The sequence below is a fragment of the Mus musculus genome, chromosome 1 (genome assembly GCF_000001635.26).
Source record: "Mus musculus strain C57BL/6J chromosome 1, GRCm38.p6 C57BL/6J".
NCBI classification, from domain to species: Eukaryota; Metazoa; Chordata; class Mammalia; order Rodentia; family Muridae; genus Mus; species Mus musculus.
The window spans coordinates 185,090,052-185,113,886 of record NC_000067.6 but is presented as its reverse complement, the minus strand read 5'-3'; the positions used below and the strand labels follow the sequence as shown (position 1 = coordinate 185,113,886).

General features: G+C 45.3%; 2 long non-coding RNA genes across 6 annotated transcripts in view; one reads left to right on the top strand and one right to left on the bottom strand.

The window, feature by feature from the left end:
- Gm34797 overlaps positions 1-15,020 on the top strand; it is a 19,237-nt gene extending 4,217 nt beyond the window's left edge. The window contains exons 2-5 of one of the 5 annotated variants that reach the window (XR_865823.2): positions 5,631-5,659; positions 13,107-13,193; positions 13,628-13,701; positions 14,616-14,671. This is a non-coding gene — a long non-coding RNA (predicted gene, 34797). Of the gene's footprint in view, positions 1-5,630; positions 5,660-13,021; positions 13,194-13,627; positions 13,702-14,615; positions 14,907-14,961 lie in introns of those variants that run through there. The other 4 variants (XR_373793.3, XR_865824.2, XR_003948542.1 and 1 more) reach the window with 4 other exon arrangements.
- Positions 14,340-23,835, bottom strand: Gm37662. Its single transcript, XR_865825.2, has 3 exons — positions 23,741-23,835; positions 21,417-21,569; positions 14,340-14,791 (listed from the first exon to the last, which is right to left on the bottom strand). It is a non-coding gene; the product is annotated as a predicted gene, 37662 (long non-coding RNA).

The following is a 23,835-nucleotide window of genomic DNA, read 5'->3' as shown; positions in this document are numbered from 1 at the left end:
GGTTGGTGGTGAGTATCAGGTTTAAGTGGGAGTTCCCTCTGGGGACATTCCCGGGAGTCTCGTTCAAGGGCTTCACAGCGTGGTGAGTGGCAGGAAGAAGCCGTTCCAGAGTTTGCTGGAGTTGCAGGCTTTACTGAGTAAGCAGCGCTGATATCCTAGAGTACTGGTCTTGCATCTCAACCTTTGCCTTTCTTTACCCAGCCCCACCACTTCCATCAGCGACCATGCCTATAGCAGATGTAATCATTGCTCAGAAAAGCTGGCTGATCAAAGAAGAGGGAAGCATAGGAAATACACTGTCCTGTTCTTGTCTGCTCGCACCCTGAGTCCATCCTTCATGTGGCATGAGGCAGCCTGTGAGGGAGGAGTGAGTCGTCTCTGTCCATCTACACTGCTGTAACAAAATACCATGCCAGCGACTTTTTATGACCAATAGAAACTTAGCTTTACAGCTCTGAAGGCTGGGAAGTTCAAAATCAAGGTTCTGATCCTTGACCATTGGCAGAGGAGACCCTAGGCACAGAAGGAGCAAACTCCTGTGTCCTCACATATCAAAAGGCAGGTGGCTAAAGGGGCAAGTACTACATATTAACAGACAGAAGGTAATAACTGCTCAAGTCATTATACAAGGGCCATAGCCCGTCACGGAGACAATGTCCTGTGCCAGCCTCCTGAAATCTCTACCTCTTGATGCTATCATGGTGTGTTTGTGTGTCTATAGTGAAACTCATTCAGACCTTAGTAAGTAGAGGTTGTGGCTGGTGATACACTATGGATTGAATGCCTGTGTGAGTCTTCAAATAGATGTGTTGAAGCCTTAGTCTCTGATGTATCTGTAGGCAGAGCCTTTGGAAAGTGCTTAGGTTTAGACGAGAGTGTGAGAGTAGAGTCTCCTCAATGACATCAATATCACTTCAGAAAGAGGAAAAGACAGGACCTCCTCCCCTTCCCTCTCTTCCCCACTCCCTTCCTGTACCCCACCCACTACCCTCCTCTACTTTCCTTCTCCTTCTTTCCCCAGTCCTTTGCATCTACTCTCAGGAAAAGTTCATGTGAGGACATACGCAGGGAATAGCACTCCCTAAGAGCCTATCCATGCTAGCGCCCTACTCTCAACCTCTAGCTTCCAGAATCAGGAGAGACAAAAGCCCGTTTACTGTCCAGTCTGTGATACATGTCTAGAGCAGCCTAAACTGATGAAGACATAATCTATTTTGAGATTTAGGAAATAGTTCAAGGGTTTGATTGACAAGTAGATGATTTATTTTTTTCAAGATAAGATTTCTCTGTGTAGCCCTGGCTGACTTGGAACTCACTCTGTAGACCAGGCTGACCTTGAACTCCACCTGCCTCCGCCTCCAGAGTTCTGGGATTAAAGGCATGTGTCGTCATCACCGTCACCACCACCACCACCACCACCATATAAGTCAGACAAATGGTTAGGCATTTTATAAATCTTGATCGCTTATGAAATCATGGAGGAGAATTTTAGAAATTAGAGCCAGAAGTCTGGAGGAAGAATAGGTTGGAAGGACTGGAGGAAGCAGGTCTGAACTCCACAGCCCCTGGCCAGGAGTGCAAACCTTTGGAGTTGGGGATTTCAGTCCAGAACACTGCAAAAGGCTGCTCTGGCACTGCTCGATCACAGAGATCCCCTTACAGCTCCGCCTTTCATGTTCCCTCCTGTGTCAATCTCAGATAGACAGTCCAACAGAAAAAGAGAGCCCTAACCCCCAAGAGTGTGGGCTGAAAACAATAAAACTGTTTGGGCTGGAAGATTTCCTCCTTTCTCAGTTGTCTCCAAACACGCCAGCTCCTCCTGTGTACCCTGGAATCAGCCAGCCTCACTACCTCTCCTCACGTCACCCTGGCGTGGGACTTCATGACTGGGAAAACATTGTTTTTGGTGTGCGTGCATGCCTCTGTCCCCCACTTTCAGGGTTCAGTGAAGAGCTCTCTTCCTCCCCACATCCCAGAACACTTTGGCTGTATGTAAGCAATCCTGTCTAGAGCAAAGAGCAGGCTGCCCGGTGGTGATGAACACTGGAGCCTCTTCCTCGAGTTTTCTTTGAAACCCCGTTTCTGGTGGGGAGCCAAGCCCACTTCATAGGGATGGCAGAGATGCAGATGGAATGTGGAAATAAACGATTGCCCTGGGCCAACTCTGCAGACAAACAATGAACTAATCTATGCTCAGTAAGAGTGTTAAGTATTTTTTGCTGGTCAGGATCTGCCAAAAAGTTCGAGTCCACGGGCTTCAAGCTGTAGCTTCCCTTATGTCTAGCTGGCTCTGTTTTGATGTTTAAATAGCTCATTTCTTTGAGCCTTAGGCTGAACAGTGTGGGGCCAGAGATTCTTAGAGGAGATGGTATCCAAGCTAATGAAGGATGGAAGACAGAGGCACGAGAGTCAGCTACATGTAGGGATAGAGCGCTGTGAGGTGTGAGGTTGCAGTGGGCATGTGTTTGATGGTTGGTTCTGTTCTTCTCTGGAGATCACTAGACCCACAATTTAACTTCAGATGGCTTTCCATTAGAATGTGTAACTGTAAGTTTTTTCAAACCTTATCTTTAATGATGGTTCTTAAACACTTTAACCTTCCTTGTAACCCATCACCCACCAGAGGTAGTGAAAAAGGACACAGGGGAAGTGAACCTGTTTAGAAAGGTTCTTTGGAGCAACTCCTGTCTGTGTTGTCTGGAAATCAGCAGTTCACTTCACAGGTTAGCAGGCATCACAGCTTGGTCCACTCGAAAATGCTTCACGGATACACCAGCAGTCCACTTTAGTAGAGTCGAGTTATCAGTAGCAGCGACACGACCTAGCAGAGACAGCCAGGCCTCAGCCTCCATCAGTCTCGGCTCCAGTCAGCAGGAGGGACCCAGAGGGACATCAGGAGAAGTTCTCAGCTGTGCCTCTCTCAGGGAATCGAAGATTAGTGAAGACTGAGACCCACAAGCATTGCACAGCTAGCTGTACAGCAAGCCAAGCTGTCTCTGTCACTCCGCCGTGGAGTCCTATTTAAACCCTCCAAACATCAAGTGTCCTCCATGTGCCTTGCCTCAACATGTGCATCCAATCAGCCTGAATCCCCGTGGCATCCCAACAAATGCAGCTCACTGTGCAATGCAAGGTGGACCAATACATGTGTGTCATTAGCAAAGAGTCCTTCATCACGTGTCCTTTCACATGTTTGCATGAACAGAACATCCTCTCTCCTGTGTCTGCTTCAGTGAAATGTTCCTTCACCGGTCTGCCTTAGCCTTTCATCTGTGTCCACTTTAGAAAAACACTCCTTCATGTGTTTGCCCCAGCAAAACACCATCCAACACAACTGACTCTCCAAAGAACCCTTAAGTTTCCACTTCAAGAGTGTTTCGTGTTCTTTCCCTGTTGTGTCTGTTTTTGTGGACCCAACAGAAGTGCATTTATATTGCCAGCAAAGCATAACCCAGTAAGAAGGCACACAAAAGCACTGTAGTGACTTCTAGACCGCGTGCGAGCGCCTTGGTGTGCTCACCCAGTGTGCTGGAACAATGGGAACCTCGATCATTCCCAGACCAAGCCAACCAGGCATCTAAGGCAAAGTGTCCAGCCAGCTCCACGTTAGTCTGAGGGAGACAGAATTGTATCTCTCCGTTTGCAGGATGCGTCAAGACAGTGGTTCTTAACCTTCCTAATGTGTGACTCTTTAAAACAGTTCCTCCTGTTGCGGTCACCCCTGCCCCCAACCATAAGATTATTTTTGTTGCTACTTCATAATTGCAATTTTGCTATTGTGGTGAATTATAATGTAAATATTTGTGTTTTCTGGTGGTCTTAGGCCATCAGATAACCCTCATAAGGGTTATTTGACTCCCAAAGGAGTCATGACCCACGGGTTGAGAAATGCTGCTTTTAGGCAACTTTATTGATTTACAATTTATGCAACATATGACTTGCTCATTTAAGTGAATAATTCATATATTTTATTAAATTTGCTGAGATGGATACTTGTCTTTACACTCAGGACATTTTCTTAATTTTTGAAGGAAATGCCGGACCTTTTAACTATTGTTTCTTTAGCCCCCAACTCTAAATAACCACCAAATAGTCCCTCACCCCCAGTCTCAAATAAGAAGGGATCTGTTTTCTGTTCTGTGAATGGTTTTCTTGTGGAGCTTTTGTGTGGGTGGACTCATATGATATATGGTATCTGACCTTTTATGACTGGTATTTTTCACTTGACATGCCTTCAAGGTGCTCTCTCTATATCTATCTATCTATCTATCTATCTATATATATATATATATTTCTTTTATGGTTAAATAATATTTCATTGAAAAGACATACCACAATTTGTGTGCATGTGCATTATATTTGTTATATATTGGCATATGTATATATGTACATATATAATATGTATTTGTTAGTTGATGTTCTTTCATATTTTGTTGTTCCTACTCTTGAGCTATTATGAATAATTCTGCTATGAACATTTTCATGCCAGTTTTTGTGGGCACAAATGCTCGTTGTTATCGTCTATTGTCAACTGTAATAGAGCATCCACACACACATCATTCATCAGTCTTTGTGTGTCAGATATAAGTTCGTATTGTTGCTATCTTTCTTAATCCATATTAATATAAATAAGTTATTGAACAAACAAATAAGTGTGAATAGGGGACAAACAACTTGATTTGAAGATACTATTCCATTCTTCAGGAGGTACAACTAATGACTTTGTCCAAAGAATACAGTATAGAAAAGGAAAAGAGAAACATCATTTTCAGTGTAATCATCTGGTGAGCACTTGGTGTTAAAGAAGCCTAATGTCGATGGTGACAATGTCTATGGTGACAATGCCCATGGTGACAATGTCCATGGTGATAATGCCAATGGTGACAATGTCCATGGTGATAATGCCCATGGTGACAATGCCCGTGGTGATAATGCCAATGGTGACAATGACCATGGTGACAATGTCCATGGTGACAATGTTCATGGTGACAATATCCCTGATGACAATGCCCATGGTGATAATGCCAATGGTGACAATGCCCATGGTGACAATATCCCTGATGACAATGCCCATGGTGATAATGCCAATGGTGACAATGCCCATGGTGACAATGTCCATGGTGACAATGTTCATGGTGACAATATCCCTGATGACAACACCCATGGTGATAATGCCCATGATGACAATGCCCATGGTGACAATGTCCATGATGACAATATTCATGGTACTTTCTGAGTAATGTGCTCCTATGACATCAGAGAGCAGCAGCATATATGCATGACCCATAAGCCAACCACGAGATCAACATCACACGTGTTCTGGCCAAAGGACACTTGACTGAACCTCTCAAAACCTCTGAGATGAGAAACAGCCTGAAGATTTATGTCCCCCAAGCCCGGTGTGACATGACCTTCTAGATGGCTTCTTGCAGTAAGAAAGTGACATTTAAGAAAAAAAATAAAACGTCAACTTTAGTTGACAAAAGTGTAGGGTTCCCGACTGTCAGAGAGATATCATGGCAGGTGTGCAAGTGCAGGCTTCAGTATTTTTCAATGAATCTAAACAATAGGTGAGGATTTCATTCTACAAAATCAAACGCCTCACTTCCCTAATTCTCTCTCCTTTTTAGGCGCATGCTTCTCTTCAGCCAGCACTTCGGTAAGTATGACCCATGACACCCCCGAAGCACTGGAATCAAGTCTGTGGAGAAAAAGAAGGCAGAGAGCGGAGGACCTGGCTTGGGGAGCCTCCCTCTGGGCTCTATTCTCCTGTGACTTATCCAGAGGACCTCAGTTTTCTCACAGAACAGAGAATGGGAGGTTGGGGTGAATGAACAGTAAGAATTCACTTTGCTTGAAGTCCAGGCTATCCCTTGATCAGTTATCTCACAAGAGATAACTCAAGTCTGATAGTCTATGGTGTCTGGGGAGTCGTTCCCTCATTATGGGGGAGCTCCATTTAAACACCTTTTATATATGTATACGCATGTATTTGAAGAAGCTTCTAGGGTTCCATGTGCACTTCCAGGGGTAGGTCATGTTAATCCATGTGCACTTCCAGGGGTAGGTAGGTCATGTTAATTATCCTCCCTCTGCTCATCCTTCTACCCTGCCCTTCCACCCACCCAACCCTGTTTTACCCTTCCTGTCCGTTATTCCCTTTCTGCTTCTATACTGCCACATTCTATTCCCCTTCCTTTGATGTTTTCCCACCCAATGGCCCTCCCATAGGCACTCCAATTTAAACACACATATTTAAAGATTCACATGTATGATCTATTTATGGAAGAGCTCAACATGATGCTGAATGAAGAAAAACTCAAAACACTAAAATCAGGAATAGGACAAGGATATCCCTACTCTCCTGGTCAACATAGCACTTGAAGTCTTAGCTAGAGAATTAGACAGAAGAAGATAAAGGCTCTACAAATAAGAAAGGGAAAGCCAAAGTATTCTTATTTACAAAGGATATGACTTCATACAGTAAAGAATCTAATGGCTATACAGGCAAGATGAAGTTTTCCTATTAGGACATTCCAACTAGATACAAACATGACTGAAAAGACCCAGCCATGACCAATATCTTCTTTATAAGAAGAGACATAGAAAGACAGCTCTCTAGGGATGTGAGACCATCCAGTAATTTGTTAAAGCCTGGCACAGTTTACTTGTTTCCCTATCTCCTGATTACCTGATTGACAAATACATTGCCTTCAAGTCACACAGTGAGGAGCCGAGCTGAGTGAGATTCAAACCCAGGAAGGCAACCCAGGTCCCAGAGGTCACTACTGCAGACTCATGTCACACTGAACACTGTGTTGTAAAGGATTCAAGTATCAAATTTTACAGCCAGGGCAAGACTTCAGAAGGCACGGCATCAGCAATGCAGAATATTCAGACACTTGCCATAGGTGCCACGGGCTTGTCTGAAAGGACAGAGGAAGAGTACACAGCAAGGATGGGTACAAAGGAGAGTCCCCAAGCTACAGTCATTATCACCACTAGAAGCCATTTTGAAGGCTACTTTGAGCCATTGTCTCTGTGACCAGCATGTAACCTGTAGGGCCTCCCATCTGAAAAGCAAGTCTTTATAAATGCCCTGAGCTTGCCAAGGGTGGGTGGGTGGTGAATGCCTTTAGTCCCAGCACTCTGGAAGGAGCGAGGAGGGGGGAGGGGGAGGGGGAGGGAGAGGGGTGAGGGGGAGGGGGAGGGAGAGGGAGAGGGAGAGGGAGAGGGAGAGGGAGAGGGAGAGAGAGGGGGGGTATGGATGAGTTTGAGGCCAACCTGGTCTAGAGAGTGAGTTCCAGGACAGCCAGGGCTACACAGAGAAACAGTGTCTGGAAAACACCAAGACAAAACCAAATGCCCTGAGCTGTGTCAGGTGAGGAAGGAAGAGAGACTGGAAGTGAAGAGAAAAGAAACCTGGAAAGATCAAGGAGCTGGGACAGAGTTCACCACACATTCCAGTTGGGTCCCACTTCCTGCTGTCATGAAACCACGAGACATTAGAATAGTCTGAGCTACTGTGACTTCTGAGAGACCCTTCCTCTAGGCCCTATGACTGGGCCTCACACCTGACTCTATTACAGGGGAGGGGCAAGGACACAGAGCGCTAAGACAATGTGCTTTCAGGCCAAGCTAACTGGGGATCGAATTTCTTTTCTGCCTTGCTCTAAGCTCCATGATATTGGGGAATCAGGACAATACCAGCTACATTGGAGTGTGTGTGTGTGTGTGTGTGTGTGTGTGTGTGTGTGTCTGTGTGTGCTCATGCATGTGAAAAATAAACACCAAGAACAACTGTAATATTGTAATAATATTTGGACACTAGTATTTGATAATTATAATTATTTTCTTTGTCTTGAGGCTGGTTTTTCTTTGTATACTTTATCAATGTACCTTTAGAAGGAGTGTCTAAATAATGCTTTGATACTGTGTCAATTATGGATACACACCACACACACACACTTATATCCACACTCAAATAGACACATCACACACTCTCATACACATTCATGAACACCATACACACACAGATACATCACACACTCACACACTCACACACACACACACACACACACACACACACACTCACACAGCACAGTGCTTCATATTTCACACGCTTCTGAAGAGGCATGACATACTAAATAAAGCTAGGAGTCCCTGTAAGCTTAAGTTCACAAGTGGTTAGGATGTGGGTCAGGTGCCTGGGCCCTAGTGTTGGCAGCTGTTGGGCAGAACTGTGGAGGTGAGATGCTTTCTGGGGCAGTCCAAAGGGGTAAGGGGGAGGCAAGGTGACAGAAAGCATGGAAGGCAAACCTAGACAGAGCAGGTTGCATTTGAAATCTAGGAGCCACGTGTAAGACTCCGCCCCAAACTGCATTGGCCTTAAAGGGTAACAGACAAGCTGATCTTGTGGATGGGAGGGAGGGAGACAGAATTTCTGGGCTAATTTTAAGAATGCAAGTGAATTTCCTGTGCCTCTATAGGCTAGTGGATGTGTGAATGAGTGGGTGTGAATTAAAGACCTTGCAGTGAGAGTGGCATTAATGGTGGCTTCCATACACTAGATCTCCTTCCTCATTCTGCAGGGCCTGTGTGAAGTTATACCTAAAACTGGCAAGGCCTAAGAGAGGATCCAGCTGTGGGAAGTCTAAGGCCCTGAGCTCCCCAAGGGCTCTGTACTTGTGTTGTGGATAGCCCTGGGGTCCCTTGTATTTTGATGCTAATTCCGCTCTCTTGGGAGGGGCTGCAAATGAGGAATGAGTTACATACTCAGGTGACTTCTGTGAACCATCCCCTAATGAAAGAAGGAGCCAATCACTGGGCGAGTAGGCGGGACTTCCAGGACTTCCTTTCAGAACAGAGGAAGAGATGAAGCCGGAGAGAGTTAGGCCCTTTTGGACAGGGATAGGGTGAGGACAAGATGTAGCTACAAGTGTCTTCTGGTTTCAATGGCAGATCCATCTGGATTCGCTACCCGACGAGGATTTAGATTTAATAAGGCTTATGAGATTAGGATTTTAGTTGTTGCACCCAGTGATTGAGTTACTGTCGTTTCTGAACTAAGTTTGTGTGTTTTCCTTCTGGGTTCAAGAGAGAAAGGTACGGCGGCAAAGGCTGTGAGGGCTTTGAAACATTGGCCTGGCATGATAACAGCCCACCAGTGGGAACTTAGCAAGCTAGGTGGAGAGATTTTGGAATTCTGAGTCAGTCTCCATGAGATAATAACAGGTCGGCTATTGCCCACCAGTGCAATGGTGCTGAGAGCTGCAACGGCCAGGCTGCTGGGGCAGAAAGTTGCAGGCATAAGCACCACGCGAATGTGCCCGTTCAGTTTTAATACTCCCCGCAACATATGTGATGGCTACAGAGCTTCTGTGGCTATGGGCTGAGATGACTGTGTGCTGGCTCCTGGGCAGTACATCTCTGTGTTCTCATTCCCTTCCAGGGCAGAGCCTTGCCAAGGGTGGACAGACTTCTCCTACTGCCCGTCTGAGAAGATGCCTCTAGTTATGCAGGTCTAGAAACTGGGTGTCAAGGATACCTGCATTCAGTCTTGGTGGTTTCTTCTCTTTGTTTGCTTCTTCTCCTTTGAGGCCATGCCACTCACACCACATCCATTTCCCCTCAGTACTGAGTAACATAAAAACCAGGTCTAGGACACGGAACTTAAGAGCTTAGATAGTTCATTCTAGTGAATGCTTAACCCAGATACATTCAACTAGAACTTTGTTAGTAAATCCAGGCTCGTTACTCTAAGTGGGGTATTTGTTTTACTATTCAATCTGCGTTTGCAGGTCACTTCTCCATGATTGCCCTAGTTAGCATTAACTGTCAACTTGACACAGTCCAGAGTCACCTGAGAAGGATGTCGCAATTGAGAGATTGCCGAGATCTGCTCAGCCTGTAGGTGTAACTCAGTGGAATTGTCTTGATGGCTGTAGAGGATACAGAATACTATGTGTAGCACAGTTCCTTGGACAGGTAGTCCTGTGCTGGATAAGAAATTTATGTGGGGGGCCAGGGGTGCTGAAGAGATGTCTCTGCAGTTAAGAGCACTTGCTGCTCTGGCAGAGAACCCAGACTCAAGTGGCTCACAACTGCCTGTAACTCTAGTATCAGGGGCTCCAATGCCCTCTGGCTTCTGCAGGCACTTGTAAACATGTGGTGTGTATAAACTAACGCATACACATACACACACACACACACACACACACACGAGAGAGAGAGAGAGAGAGAGAGAGAGAGAGAGAGAGAGAGAGAGAGAGGGGCTAACCACGAGATGGAATTAGCAAGCAGTGTTTCTTCAGTTCTGGCTTGAGCTCTGCCCTGATTTCCCTCAATGATGGGCTGAGACCTGAAAGCTGAGAGAAATCTTTTTCTCCCCTCAGTTGATTTTACCCTGAGTGTTTTCTCACAGTGGCAGGATGAAACTAGGACAGTTATCAAACACAAACTGATGAGAGGCGTATTTGCACTTTTCCCCATCTTGTTTCCATAAGGATACAAATTATGCTTCTCTCTAAAATAAAAGAAACTTGCCATGATTTTATGCACTGACAAAGGAGATATATATATATATATATATATATATATATGGATTTCCACACATACATGCATACATACATTACAGATTTCAAATACATTCTGTATGAGAACTTAGAAATACTGACATCTGGAGGAACCTGCCCTCACTTTTATCACAAAAATACAATGATAAGAATACTAATCATTCATAACCAAGGAAAGACAGGAAGTGATAAGTCTAAGTAGATGTTGAAACAGAGTGAAGGTTTAGCTGGTTCCAACTCTTTCCTGTTGTCCATGTAGTCTCATCCTGTAGAGGCACAGCATACATACATATACTCAGCCTGGATAGGAACTGACGACCCATCACAGGAAAGATTTGGCCAAAGTAGCCAAAGCAACTTGGTGAACTAGTTGGCCCCTGGAGTTACAGGAGCAGGGACAACTCAAAGGCAGCTACATCACTGACAAGCTAACTCCAGCCTAGGTGACACCCCATGAAGCTGCATCCTGAAGTTCTTGGCATGACTTACAGACAGTTCCACAAGTCAGAGAATCTCCTCACAGCAGCTTGGCCTTCTGGCTTCCTCATGGTGGTTGCTTACTGCTTCCATACCTTATAAGTTTCTGAAACTTCCTGAGACTTGTGAGTTGTATTATGTATTATGAACCACCTAAGTGGTCATGAACCTAAGTTGATATGTATTATGTACCACCTCTCCTAAGTATTATGTATTATAAACCACTTCTCTCCCTCATTAAGGGAAGATCACAACCTGGAGGAAACTGTGACACACTACCAATGAATCAATGAGAACTTTTCTAAATACAAACTGTTTGGATTTATTTACATATTGAGTAAAAAAAAAAAAGGGATCCCACTACAGTAGAGTAGCATAGGCTTTGGTGCTCTCATGGTAAGAATTAAAATAAATAAATGAATATATTTTATATTTTTAAATAAAGATATAAACTCATACACATGTATATGAATTTGTATTTTAAATAAGTATCTATTTTAGAACTGTCTTTAAGATTGAGAAGAGGAGCAAGAAAGATGAGCTAAGTATTTCTAGTGTTTTTCTACCATATTGAATTCATAGCCCTGGATTATATAGGCAGCATAAACATAGAATAAACAAGTGAAGAGAAGGCAGGCTGGATGAGTAGGAGACTGGAGAAATGACACAGTTATGCTTTCTATATCTCAGACTTGGAGCTTGCCACCAGGTACAAACAAAACTGAATAAATAGATAAAGGCCCCAACAAAGACCTAGACTCTTCCTGAAAGACCAGGAAGGTTGGTTTAGTAAGACAAAGACTTTCTGATAAAAATTGCTCTCTCCAGCCAAGACTACTGAAAACTAGGACTTCTACCCACTTCCACCCAGCAGAAGGCTACATTCTCACAAGACAAGCTGTACTGAGGTGCTGTGTCCCTCACCCACAAGGGAGCGTGGTTATTGTAACTCCTTTCTGGGTGGCACTTAGGCACCCTCTGACTCCAGTGTGGCCTCAGAAGAAACTTAGTGGAGATTAGGATCTTGTTTCAACCCAATGGAGACCACGTAGGAAGCAGTTAGGAGACATTCCAGGCCTTCCCTCCTGGGGAGTACAGGGGCTACTAAGGGAACCCTGGGAGACCTGGGACTCAAGTTTCTACCAATAGCTAGGAGTACCACCAGTTTGGCCAAAAGTAGATCTTGTACTCTACTTCCATTTGGAAGTAACAGAGTGATTTCCCAGAGTCCCCCTTGAAGTGGGGTCAGAAGAAGCCAGTGGATAATGAGACTGAGTTTAGAAGCCAACACCTGAAATATCCAGTTTCAACTGTAAATTACTTACTGCACCAGGAGCTAAGAGGTTCTCTGGTGAAAAAGGCCATCGATAGATCCTGACAGAAGATGACAGAGAGGCTGGGATTGCCTAGCAAAATCCTAACTGCGGTAACAGCGAAAACTCTCCAGTGAACAATTACGAACACTCTCGAAGCTGAAAAGCTCTGAAAGATTGAGGGGGAAAAAATCTTTACAAGTACTAAAAAATTACTGTCAATTTCTACTGAAATGAAAACAAAGTCAAAGTTTTAACAGACTTAGAAGTAGTCCGGACTGACAAGCAGGTAGAGAAGAAAGACAGATAGCTGTATACAGGAAGCAGGGGGTAGAAGTTGTTTCTGCTGAGAAACACGGGCCCCTCACTTTGTCCCCCACGTCACCCCTGGGAGGTAACATGCCGTCTCTGTCTCCATTGTGTCTGTCTCCTTCATTTTGTCTGAAGCACCTAGGCAAGACGTTGTCTACAACCTCCTGAGTCACCTTGGGGTCCTGGAACAGCAGAACCTGGCAAAGTAGAGCAATGTCAGGACGGGGAGTTATCCACAGGGCTCAGGCTGCGACCCCGAGCAGAGGCGCTCCTCCTGCAGGAATCAGGTTGGGCTCTAGTGATGACAGGTCACACCAATAAGGATTTCTTCTGACCACCTTGTAGAGCCAGAACTGGCACAGTGATGAGCCAGACCACACTAAGACCAGGACCTCTTTACCTATGTGTTCCTGTTGCCCCTTCTTCCCAGCCTGAAGCTCATGCCAGTGCTCTGGAGGCTGACCTGAGGCAGGGAGTCACTGGCCACTTGTTCTTCTTTGGGATGTAGTCACATTGGGTGAGTCTCCCATCTCAGCCTTGTATTATCAGCTCTCCCTAGCTTGTTGGGGCTGCTGGAGTTCTGAACCTAAGAACTGTGGTTACTTCCAGTCTTGGCTTCTAGAAGGATGGGTGGCCAAGAGGAATGAGACTTTATTCTGCAGGCCTAGCACCCAGACAGAGAGGGCTTGCTAAGTCAAGAGTGGGTTAGAAGGTGTGTTGGTATCAGGATCTGCTCTGAACCCAATGACATCACACCTAGGTGACAGCCACCAGCACACCTGTTGCCAAGGCAACAACCACCATATTCCCAGAATCCACTTGGCTCACCTCCCACCTTTACCTGCTGCTATATCACTATCCATATATAAAAGTGAGACTCCTCTGATCGCTCTCTCTCTCTCTCTTCCCCCCTTCTCTTTTCGCCACCACCTTTGTCCCTCTCTCCCTCAGTAACCCTCACATGGAACTGTTTGACCTGATGTGTGTGTGGTCTTTCTGGAGCCGAGCGAAGAACACTTCAAGGTGTAAGCACCGAAGTCCAGGGGAAGTCAAAAGTAGGACCACAGAGTTCTGTGTGAGCAAGAGAACACAAGCATGCGCTCAGAGATACAAAATTCCTTTTTAAACTTAGAAGTAGATATATGGGAGAAAGATAAACCAGAGAGACTCCACAAGTATGCATCGTGATTACTTCTGAGTGGTGGAATTTAGGGAGACCCTCTCCCTTATTCAGCCTGTCTGTCATATACATTTTTTTCAATTAGCATACATTCTGTGGGAAAATGTTTAAATGGTCTTTTAAAAAGTTGGCAGCCAGCAAGAGCAGATAAAATAGGCTGCCCCTTTGTAGGCCTGTCACCCCTTCACAAAGCAGGGATGTTGTTTTGCTGACAGCCCTGAAGTCCTCTCAATCTCCTGTGGCAAATCTGTCCACTGCCGCCAGGAGCTAAGCAGGCAAAGGCAGGGAACTTGAAAGCAAAACCAGGGCCCTCTTTTCTGAGCTCAGGGGACAATGTACAAGTGGCTTCAGGGCCAAAGGGAGTAAAATGCCCATTAGCACAAATGCGATAGCTTTGGGGTGGGGGGGATCCATGGATTTACAAGAGGAGGATCCAGCCCTGGAAAGACACCCCCTTGGTTTTTGGTTTTTTGTTTTTGTTTTTTCTTTAGCACAGTGAGTTTCTTAGGGAACTGCAGGCTCGGGTGCGGGGGTGCAGGGTGAGGGGTGCGGGGTGCAGAGTGAGGGGTGCCGGGTGCAGGGCACAGTTCCCTTCGGATGGTTTCCTCTTGAGTAGCGTGGAGAGCGAAGAAAATCCATAACTGACCGACCCCTTCAGAAGGGGAAATGCTATCAAGAGTTTTTCCTTTTATGCTTTTTTTCAGTTGTTTTCTTCTTCTAAAGTGCAGCGGTGAGTGATATGACGCTCTCCTGTTGCAGGGCAGTATTGGTGTTCTAGCCAAGTCTAGAGAGAATAGCAACCAGATTTGCTCAGAGGGACCAACTTCAAATTTGCATCTGAAAGTGCCCAAGGCAAACAGCGGAGGCAGCGTTTACGCCCGGAGAGAGGCCTTGAATGCATCCTTGAGGGCGGTCTGTCTGAGGTCTCTGCCTTCCTGCAAGAGAATTCTGGATTTAGAACTAACTCTCACCCCTTCCAGAGTATCCCCATCATAGATGAAATATCCTATTCATTTGGGAATCACAATACATTTTTCATTTCCGTAATCTCTCCATTTACTTTGTCTTTACTTTTGTCCTCCTTCCTGCTGGATCTTTCTGTCAGTCTCCTGAGAGGGGATGTAGTCTCCTATTCCTTTATTCCATCGTTCGAAAACTCGTGAGGGGCTCACTCAGTCCATGAAGTAAGTACTACAGATTGCATCTGGGCCCTGGGAATCCGAACGACGTTTCCCTCCCAGATACCCTCATTCTGTGAGTTCTCTGAATTATTCGTCTCGGGGAACTCTTTCTTATGGGGTGGGAGTGGAGGTGGGGCTGAGCAAAGAATAGAATGGAATCCTACTTCCTTCTCGGGAAAGGAAAAAGGTTGAAATTGTAAAGTTTCCCAGGCTTCTCATGGGACTTCAAGGAAGACCAAATTGCATAATCTCACAAAAATGCGAGCAGCAGCCCCCGCCTCTGTCAGCCCTGATAATATACAGTCGGGGGATTAGAGAGACTCAAAAACACTTGTGCTGCTTCCTGACCTGAGTACAATTAAAGATCTTCCTTGCAAGGCTTAAGAGCCTCAAGCCCGGAGAACTGCAGACAAGGGAACTGCGTCTTCCCCACAGCGGGATCCTCCTGCCTCAGAGCTTAGGTTTGTAAGAGCTATCGGGGAACTTGGAGGCTCCTGCACTGCAAACTCAGCAAGCTCACACTACAAACCATACCCATGGCGCCAACAGAGACTGCCCTGAATGGCAAAGGCAGCTTCTAAGCCATTGCTAGGCAATAGATTTCCTTGTACTTAGACCTAAGGCTAATTTTTTGATAGTCAATTCTTTGCATTTGTTTGTGCTTTAAAAAACCATATTGATCAGTTGCTGGTGGTCAATAAGGCCAGACTAAGAGTAAAACTGTCAGCCTTGGGATTCTCAGCCACTGCTCCCAAGCCCTTGGCTCTACTGTTCCAGTGGAGACCCAGCCTGACCAATATGAAGGATGGAGCCTGGCCTGGCCGCCCAGGAAGGAAGGGTCTGTGGGAGCAGGGCACTATTAAATTGAGTGATTATGGGAGCCACACACGGGACATACAAAGATAAATGAGATAATCCTTGACCTTGAGACTGTCACGGCTCAGTGCCAGGTGTAGTGGCATGTCTTCAATCCAAGCACTCTGGAGACACAGGCAGTGTATCAACTCACAGCATTGTGACCAAAACCATAGCAGAAACAGCTTAAGGACGGCAAGACTGCTTCTGGTTCATAGTTTAACCAGTCTCAGCCCATCGTCATGGGGAAATGGTTCTGTCTGCAATGGCAGGAACATGTTAAGGGATCTACCTATTCAGGTCATGTATACCAGGAAAGAGACAGTGCAGGGGCTAGGACCAGGGGCAGATATAACCTTCAAAGACCCACTGTTGTGTTAGAAGCCCTGCTCCAGACAGACCATGCCTGGCCAAACAGTTCCACATGAAGTTTATCATAGGAGAGAAGGGCAAAGGTGGCAGTGAAAAGAGAAGGAGGTCGGGGAGAGGGGGAGAGAAAGAGAGAGAGACAGACAGACAGAGAGAGAGAAAGACAGAGAGAGAGAGATCAGAGGGGTCTTCCTTTTATTTAGTTAGTGACATAGCGGCAGGTAAAGGTGGGAGGTGAGCCAAGTGGATTCTGGGAACATGGTGGTTATTGCCTTGGCAACAGGTGTGCTGGTGGCTGTCACCTAGGTGTGATGTCACTGGGTTCAGAGCTGATCCTGATACCAACACCCACCTCTAGTAGCATCTTTCCTCCTGCCAGGAAGATTCCACACTCTAAGGTTCTCCATCTTCAAGGCTCTATAGCCTTTCAGTATTCAAAACCTGAGTCTGTTGGGGACATTTCAGGTTCAAACACAGAAGGAAGGGACGCAAAGACCCCATAGTGAGTTCAAGGCTGGTATGAACTAACAGCAAGACCTTGTCCCTCTTTCTCAAGAAAGTCATCATCCAGATAATCATAGTTGGTATCAAAAGGCCAGATCTGTTCCAAAGTCAGGAATGTCACACATAGGTGACGCCTGTTGCCATGACAACCACATACCTCCCCAGAATCCACTTCCCACACTTTACCTGGGAACAGGTTACATCAGAGCCTAAAGACAGATCTTTCCCCACTTTCCCCCCTTTGTCTTTCTCTCTTTCCCCTCTTTGTCCCCAGTAAACCTCTTCTACTTGGAACTGCTTTGGCCTGGGTGTGGTATATCCAGACTCGAGATGCTATTTCTAACACATCAATCGCTGCTTAGGACTTTGAGCAGTTTAGCTGTCTACACAAGTTAAAGCTCCCTGGACCATCTCATTCATCACCCAAGCTCAAAAAAGCATGACCTGTCCGCAAATGGCATCCCATCTCTGTATCACTAGGATGTTTTTCTGCACTTACACCACAGGTGCAGGAGGCAGCAGACACCTAGACAGATGTCTTGCCCTATATCAGAGGGAGTGTATATTTGTATACTGATGTGCTATCAGAAACAAGCAGCAAAAAGCAGGTGGGCAGTTGTAACTCACCAGGGAAGCGTCTGCTACCACCGTCAAGGTCTTAGTTTCCTTCCCTAGCTTCCCAAACAAAGAAAACCCATCCTAATTAGTGGCTATGCTGTACTGGTGAGAAACTAGCCAAAACCCTCAGCAACAAAGCAAAACCAATGCAAAATCTATTCCTGCAGGATAACAAAAGCCCCAAAATTAATGCAGAGAGGTAAATGAGTCAGCATTGATGACTCATGGTCACTGGTGAGATTTTAAAACCTGAGTTAAAGTCTTACCTTTTCCCCTTTGAGTCTAAGCCACAACTGAACCTATATGAGCAGCAAGGAGTACAGACTAGCTCTTGAGAACACACACTGTACCCAGGGGGGGCTATTGTTATCAGGGTTGATCAAAGAACAAAAAGAAGAGCTTAAAGCCCGGCCCACTCCAAAGATCCTGGCAGGGATGCTGAGTATCCTGTGTCTTTAGGACACTTAGCTCAGACAATCCTATTTTGGACAGTGTTTGAGTTCTGGGCTGCTATGTCCACTCAAAATGCAAGTTCTCAGAATAGAGTTTCTGAGCGGCCTGTCTAGGAGGTGTGCTCTACCTGTGCACCGTGATTGGACAGAGCTGAGGTAAAAGCCCTGGTGACTTACAGACTAGGAGAAAGTTGGTCTTCCAAGGAAGGAAAGCAGAGCCAACAAAAGCAAACCACATCTACTACATTATCCTTCAGTTACCTCACCAGGAAAATGGACATAAAAATACAGGTCTGGTAGGATCGTTTGGAAGGGTAACTGAGCAAGGTGATGATTGTCAAAGTGCATACTGCAAGGCCCAGCCCTTTGTAAGTGTTAATGGCAGCCATTGCTAAGAGTTGTATGGGATATGTGTCATCTGACACCTTTAAAATATCAGACTCTTAATCTTATGTAGGCACGGATTTAAGTGTGAAGCTCTCCTTGTAAGACCTATTTGCTTAAATATTGATTTAAGTATTGATAGTGGAATAAATAAACATTTGGATGGAGATGTGACTAATTGCTTTAACAAGAAACTTGTTACATCTATTTTTAAATTCTTTGTGTATTCTTTGCGTATTAGATCCTGTCTCATTGTTCTTTATATTCTTCACATGCTCTGTGTGTGTGTGTGTGTGTGTGTGTGTGTGTGTGTGTGTGTGTGTGTGTGTGTATGTGTGTGTGCAGGCGTGCATGCACACATGTTCAAGAACGTATGGAAGCCGGAGGACAAGGACAACCTACTGTAGCATTCATTCTTCGGGAACTGCCCTTGACGCTCACCAAGTAGATCAGGCTGGCCAGCCACTCTCCGGGTTCTTCTTCTTTCCACTTCCCCAGGGCTTGGATTACAAGGATATGTTGGCAGAACTGGCTTTTTCTTCTTGTGTGGGTCTCAGATACCCACGAGGCAAACAGAGAGCTTGGTTCCCCGGGACCCTATTTGGTTTTGATTATTCACATCTTCTTCTTCTAATGATACCTTTGGCAACTTAGTTCTTTTGCTTGCATGTGCTATGCGCACACGGTGTTCCTGTCCAATCATTGCACCTTGAAGCCCCAGACTTCCCTAGAACCTGCTTCAGGATACATATACTCTTATCTCAGAATAGTAATATAGGGGCTGGCAAGATGGCTTAGCGGGTAAGAGCACTGACTGCTCTTCCGAAGGTCCCGAGTTCAAATCCCAGGAACCACATGGTGGCTCACAACCACCCTTAATGAGATCTGACGCCCTCTTCTGGTGTGTCTGAAGACAGCTACAGTTTATAGTAATAAATAAATTCTTGGGCCTGAGTGAGCAGGGTTGACCAGAGCTAGCAGAGTTCCTAAAAATTCAATTCCCAACAACCACATGAAGGCTCACAACCATCTGTACAGCTATGTTATACTCACATACATTAAATCAATCAATCAATCAATCTTTTTAAAAAAGAATAGTAATATAGATTATCCATCCTTAATAACAATCACACTCAGTGTCTATTCAGTGTATTCTCAGTGTAGCTAGGTATGAAGAGTAGAAGGGTCCATCTAGCCTAAACTGGTTTTGGGTGCGTGTAGGATAAACTCGATCCTTAAAGTGAACTTCTGGAGATCTCCTGTATTTAACCATATCTGTTACCATCTATGCATAGTTGGGCATGCAGTTGATTAAGATCAAATGCACTATGAGAGGGTCATGTGTAATAGGAAGGATAAATACCTGACCTGAGATATCAACCGAGATTGAGAACCACTTGAGTAATAACCCTTGGCACTAGCCTCTACTTCCTTCAGACCCAAGTGGTAACCTGGGGCCTTTGGGTTATCTTTATTCAGCTTCCTGCTATCAATCTTGAGTGTATCCCTCTATAATCCTATTGCTTCGCACCCCATGAAGTTTCTTTTTCTTCTTCTATAAATCTATAAACCATTATTTTTGACTCCTTAGATAAAAGGCAGAAAACCTGGAAATATCTGGCCCATCAGTGAGCCACAGGGACACTGGTGCAAGTATTCACTCTCTGAACCGCCTCCCCAGTTCCTTCCTCTCCATAGGCGTATGTGCCTTGTTTTCAAATAAAGCTTCACAAAACATATTAGAAACTAGAAACACGACCTCTCACAAGTCGCCCCCTCTTCAGTTGCTCTTCCCATAGTCTCTGGATTCTTCTCGTGGGCTCTCCGGTTAGGGAGAGAGGCCATCCTGCCTTTGAGGATAAGCTACTCAAAAGAAGCCTCAGCGAGCTTCCTAACATCCAGGCAATGCTGCCGAGTCAAAGCCACAGAGAGAAGTTCACTCTTCATGCTGATTAAATGCATATTTGTGTCTCGTGTTTATGTAGCCTCAAACTTGGCATTAGCTTGTTCCTGGATTGATTAAATAGTCTCCAGTTATACAACTATTCTTACGAGAAAAATTGGGGAGTCTTGCCGGAGTTACCTCATGTTACTTAGGAAATGGGGGCCCCTTTTGGGGTTCTTGGTCTCATCAGTAAAAGAATTTAAGAAGAGGCTTGTAAAGAAACTCCAAGACTGTTTTTTTTTTTAAAAAAAAGACTATTTATTTTATGTATATGAGTACACTGTAGTTGTACAGATAGTAGTGAGCCATCATGTGGTTGCTGGGAATTGAACTCAGGACCTCTCCTTGCTCTGGCCCTGCTCGCTCTGTCTCCAAGGTTTATTTATTATTATATGTAAGTAAATTGTAGCTGTCTTTAGACACACCAGAAGAGAGTGTTAGATCTCATTACAGATGGTTGTGAGTCACCATGTGGTTGCTGGGATTTGAACTCAGGACTTTGGAAGACCAGTCAGTGCTCTTAACTGCTGAGCCATCTCTCCAGCCCCTCCAAGACAAGTTTTTATTTTATTTTATTTATTTATTTATTTTTTTATTTTTTAGCATTTAAAAGTAAAACCCCAACGCAGACAAGCTGTAAATCCTGGTGGCTGCTTGGAGGAGGAAGACGGAGATAAGGAAGAGTAAAGGCCTGGTGGTTTTTGTAAAGCCACCAGGAGGAAGGTCAGACACATGGTAGACAGGCAGCCACATGACGGAGAGAGCTTTTCTGAGTCATTTAGAGAAGTGGACTGGACTTAGAAAGCTGCATTGCTGAAGCCTCAGGTGGCTGCTCTAGAGAAGGGAAACTCTGGTAAGAAAAAGAACATTATCTCACAAAAGGGCTCGCTATTCCTCCTGTCTGTGTGGCATGGCTTAAGGTGGCTCTGCCTTCCAGAGGCATTCCTGAAGCAGGGTGGACCCTCGGCCTAGGCTCACCTGGAATGTTAGGTCTCCATACCAGCTAGAGATTCCACTTGAATAGAAGATGATAGTTTTTCCTATATGGTACTGCTGCAGCACTATAACCATCTAAACATCCCGTGCATCCTTGCACACTCATGCAGGCAAAGGTGGTGTGCCTGAGTCAGGTGTGTGAACACACAGTGGGATGCTCAGGGCACCATCTCTGTTGAGGCAGAATTTTTATCTCCCTGGAAGGGTGCTAGTTAGTCAGTGACCCAGGAAACTAAGTGCCCCCACCATCAAGTACCTTCAGGCAGTTGAGGGACGAGTTAAGTTCAAGATGACCAGAAACTCTTCAGATGAGGTTGGTCCCGACCAACCTGCTCCAGATGCTAAGTAAGCAGATGGCTCTTGTGTGCAAATTGGGGTGGTGCCTCCACACACGTGGGTGAGATTCCTGCTGATCAAGCAAAATGGGAATGTGGCCTGATAAGGTGGGTGGGTAACTAAAGCAACGGGCTCTTCTTTGTCTGGTTTAACTGAGTACTTCGGAAAGGTCTGGAAAAGTCAACTTCAGCAAAGCAGTTCTTTGATCTTCGAGGCTTCTCCCCGCTAAGTCTAGCACGGTCCCCCCTCCCCCAGTCTCCCGCTAAGTCTAGCACGGTCCCCCCTACCCCAGTCTCCCGTTGCCTTGAACAGTCTGCCGCCCCTCCCTACTTTACCCACTGACTGAGTCCTTCAAAAACGACCAACAGTATCCCACACGGAGGACATCCGGGGAGAGGCCAGAGGGGTCCCTCCCCTCCTCCCTCACACTGTTAAAAATAAACCACGTTTGCCAGACGTCGTCGTACGCGTCAGAGAGCTTACTGACAGTAGCTCATTGTATATGTGGGGTGGCTGACAAGGAACTGGTGTCTTCTTGTCTGAGAATCAAGCAGATATTTAGGACAGTGGCTTTTAGCCATTATGTCTTTGGGGAGAAAAGAGGAATTTTAGTAGCAAGCAAGAAGCCACAGTTGCATCCAGTTTTAAGTCAAGATAAATGCATTGTACACACACGATGTTTGCATACTTATGTGTGTTTGACAGATAAAGTGTTTAAGGAGAAGTTCTCTAAGTAGCAAGCCCCCCGAGGACACATAAGATATTATTTGATTTACGGCATGTGACTTGAACACATGATGAATGCACTCTTTGCCTGAATGGTGGCAAACATACAAGCGCCATGCTTAACGGGTATCTAAGTCAGTGACTGAAGAGTATCCGGTGCCATACATCTTTAGTTTACAGGAAGCTAAACATCCAGATGGCTTCCAAAACGTGTTTGTAAAAGAAATAAACATTTCCCCAAACCTCACTCTGGCCTCTCACCGTGGGCATCCATAATGTGGCCTGGCCTTTATCTGGTAAATCTTCTTTCTTGCTTCTTCGTGAGTCTTCTATTTTTGTGTTTTACAGAACAAAGGAATGAACACTTAAATGTGTACAAGACATTTTTGAGGGCTATGCGGTCAGGAGCTGCACCTAAAGATCTTCTAGCCTTCCCAAGACCCTGAAGTGTTAGAACCCGTACAGACTGGGAGGCCCAGTGAGAGGCCATCATTTTCCCCTTAACTAAATACCCTCTCAAACATCGTCCCCCTCCTCCCCACAGAGCTGAGAACTGTTCTGTGTACTGACACCACTGGGTACTACCAACATAGGCAAGAACCCAGCCACATGCCCAGGAGCCAGACAGAGTGTCGTGAGCAGGTATCATTTTAAATGCCGTTTCAAACAAGCAGATTCAAAGAGTTAGTGGTTTGAGTCTTGAGGTGAGTTGAGGCACTAACAACCCAAGTTTCCATCTTCCTCACTGGTTGACACCTGGATTATGCTGCTGACCATGGCACAAACTGGCACAGTCAGGCCGCCTCTCTCAGAAGGCAGAAGGTACCTGCATGGGATCAACTCTGACCTACTGACCTGCTGACCCACCTCCCATGCTCCTACTCAGAAAGGAAGTTAGCTGTACCCTTTCTCAAAATGCCTAACACGGCCCCCTGCATTGAAAGGAGTCATAGGGGACTGCAGTGAACGAAGGTGCAATAAATGAAGTCAATTACACGAGGAAAACCCAACACAAATGTTTGTTTATGTTGAGAGAGAATCTCACTGTGTAACTCAGGCTAACCCAGAACCAATGACTCCCGAGTGCTGAAATTATTGGTGTTCACGCACAACCTTGAGGATTTGTGTGTGTTGGTTTTTAAAATTTATTTATTTAGTGCATATGGGTGTTTTATACACATGAACATCTATATACTTGTGCCTGGTGCTGAAGAAGGCCAGAAAAGGTGTCAGATTTCCTGTGACTAGAGTTACACATGGTCCTGGGTCCTCTAGAAGAGCAGGAAAGGCTCTTAACCACTGAGCCATTGCTTCAGCTCCCAGGTTGGAGTTTTGTTTTGAGTGTGTTAGAAACACATATTAATTGGTCTGGTGATATATGTTTGTAACCTCAGAATTTGGGAGGCTAAGGCAGAAAGATTATAAATTTGAGGTCAGACTGAACAATATATTGAGATACTGTCTCAGAAAACTAAATCCCAAAACTAATCCCACAGAGACCAGTAATGTGAGCTCTACCCATCTGAGTCAGGTCTTCTAGAAGCAGTTCCAGGAGATGTGTGACCTACTGTTTCCCAGGAAACTTGGTGATGCCTCTGTGGACTCCTTCCTCT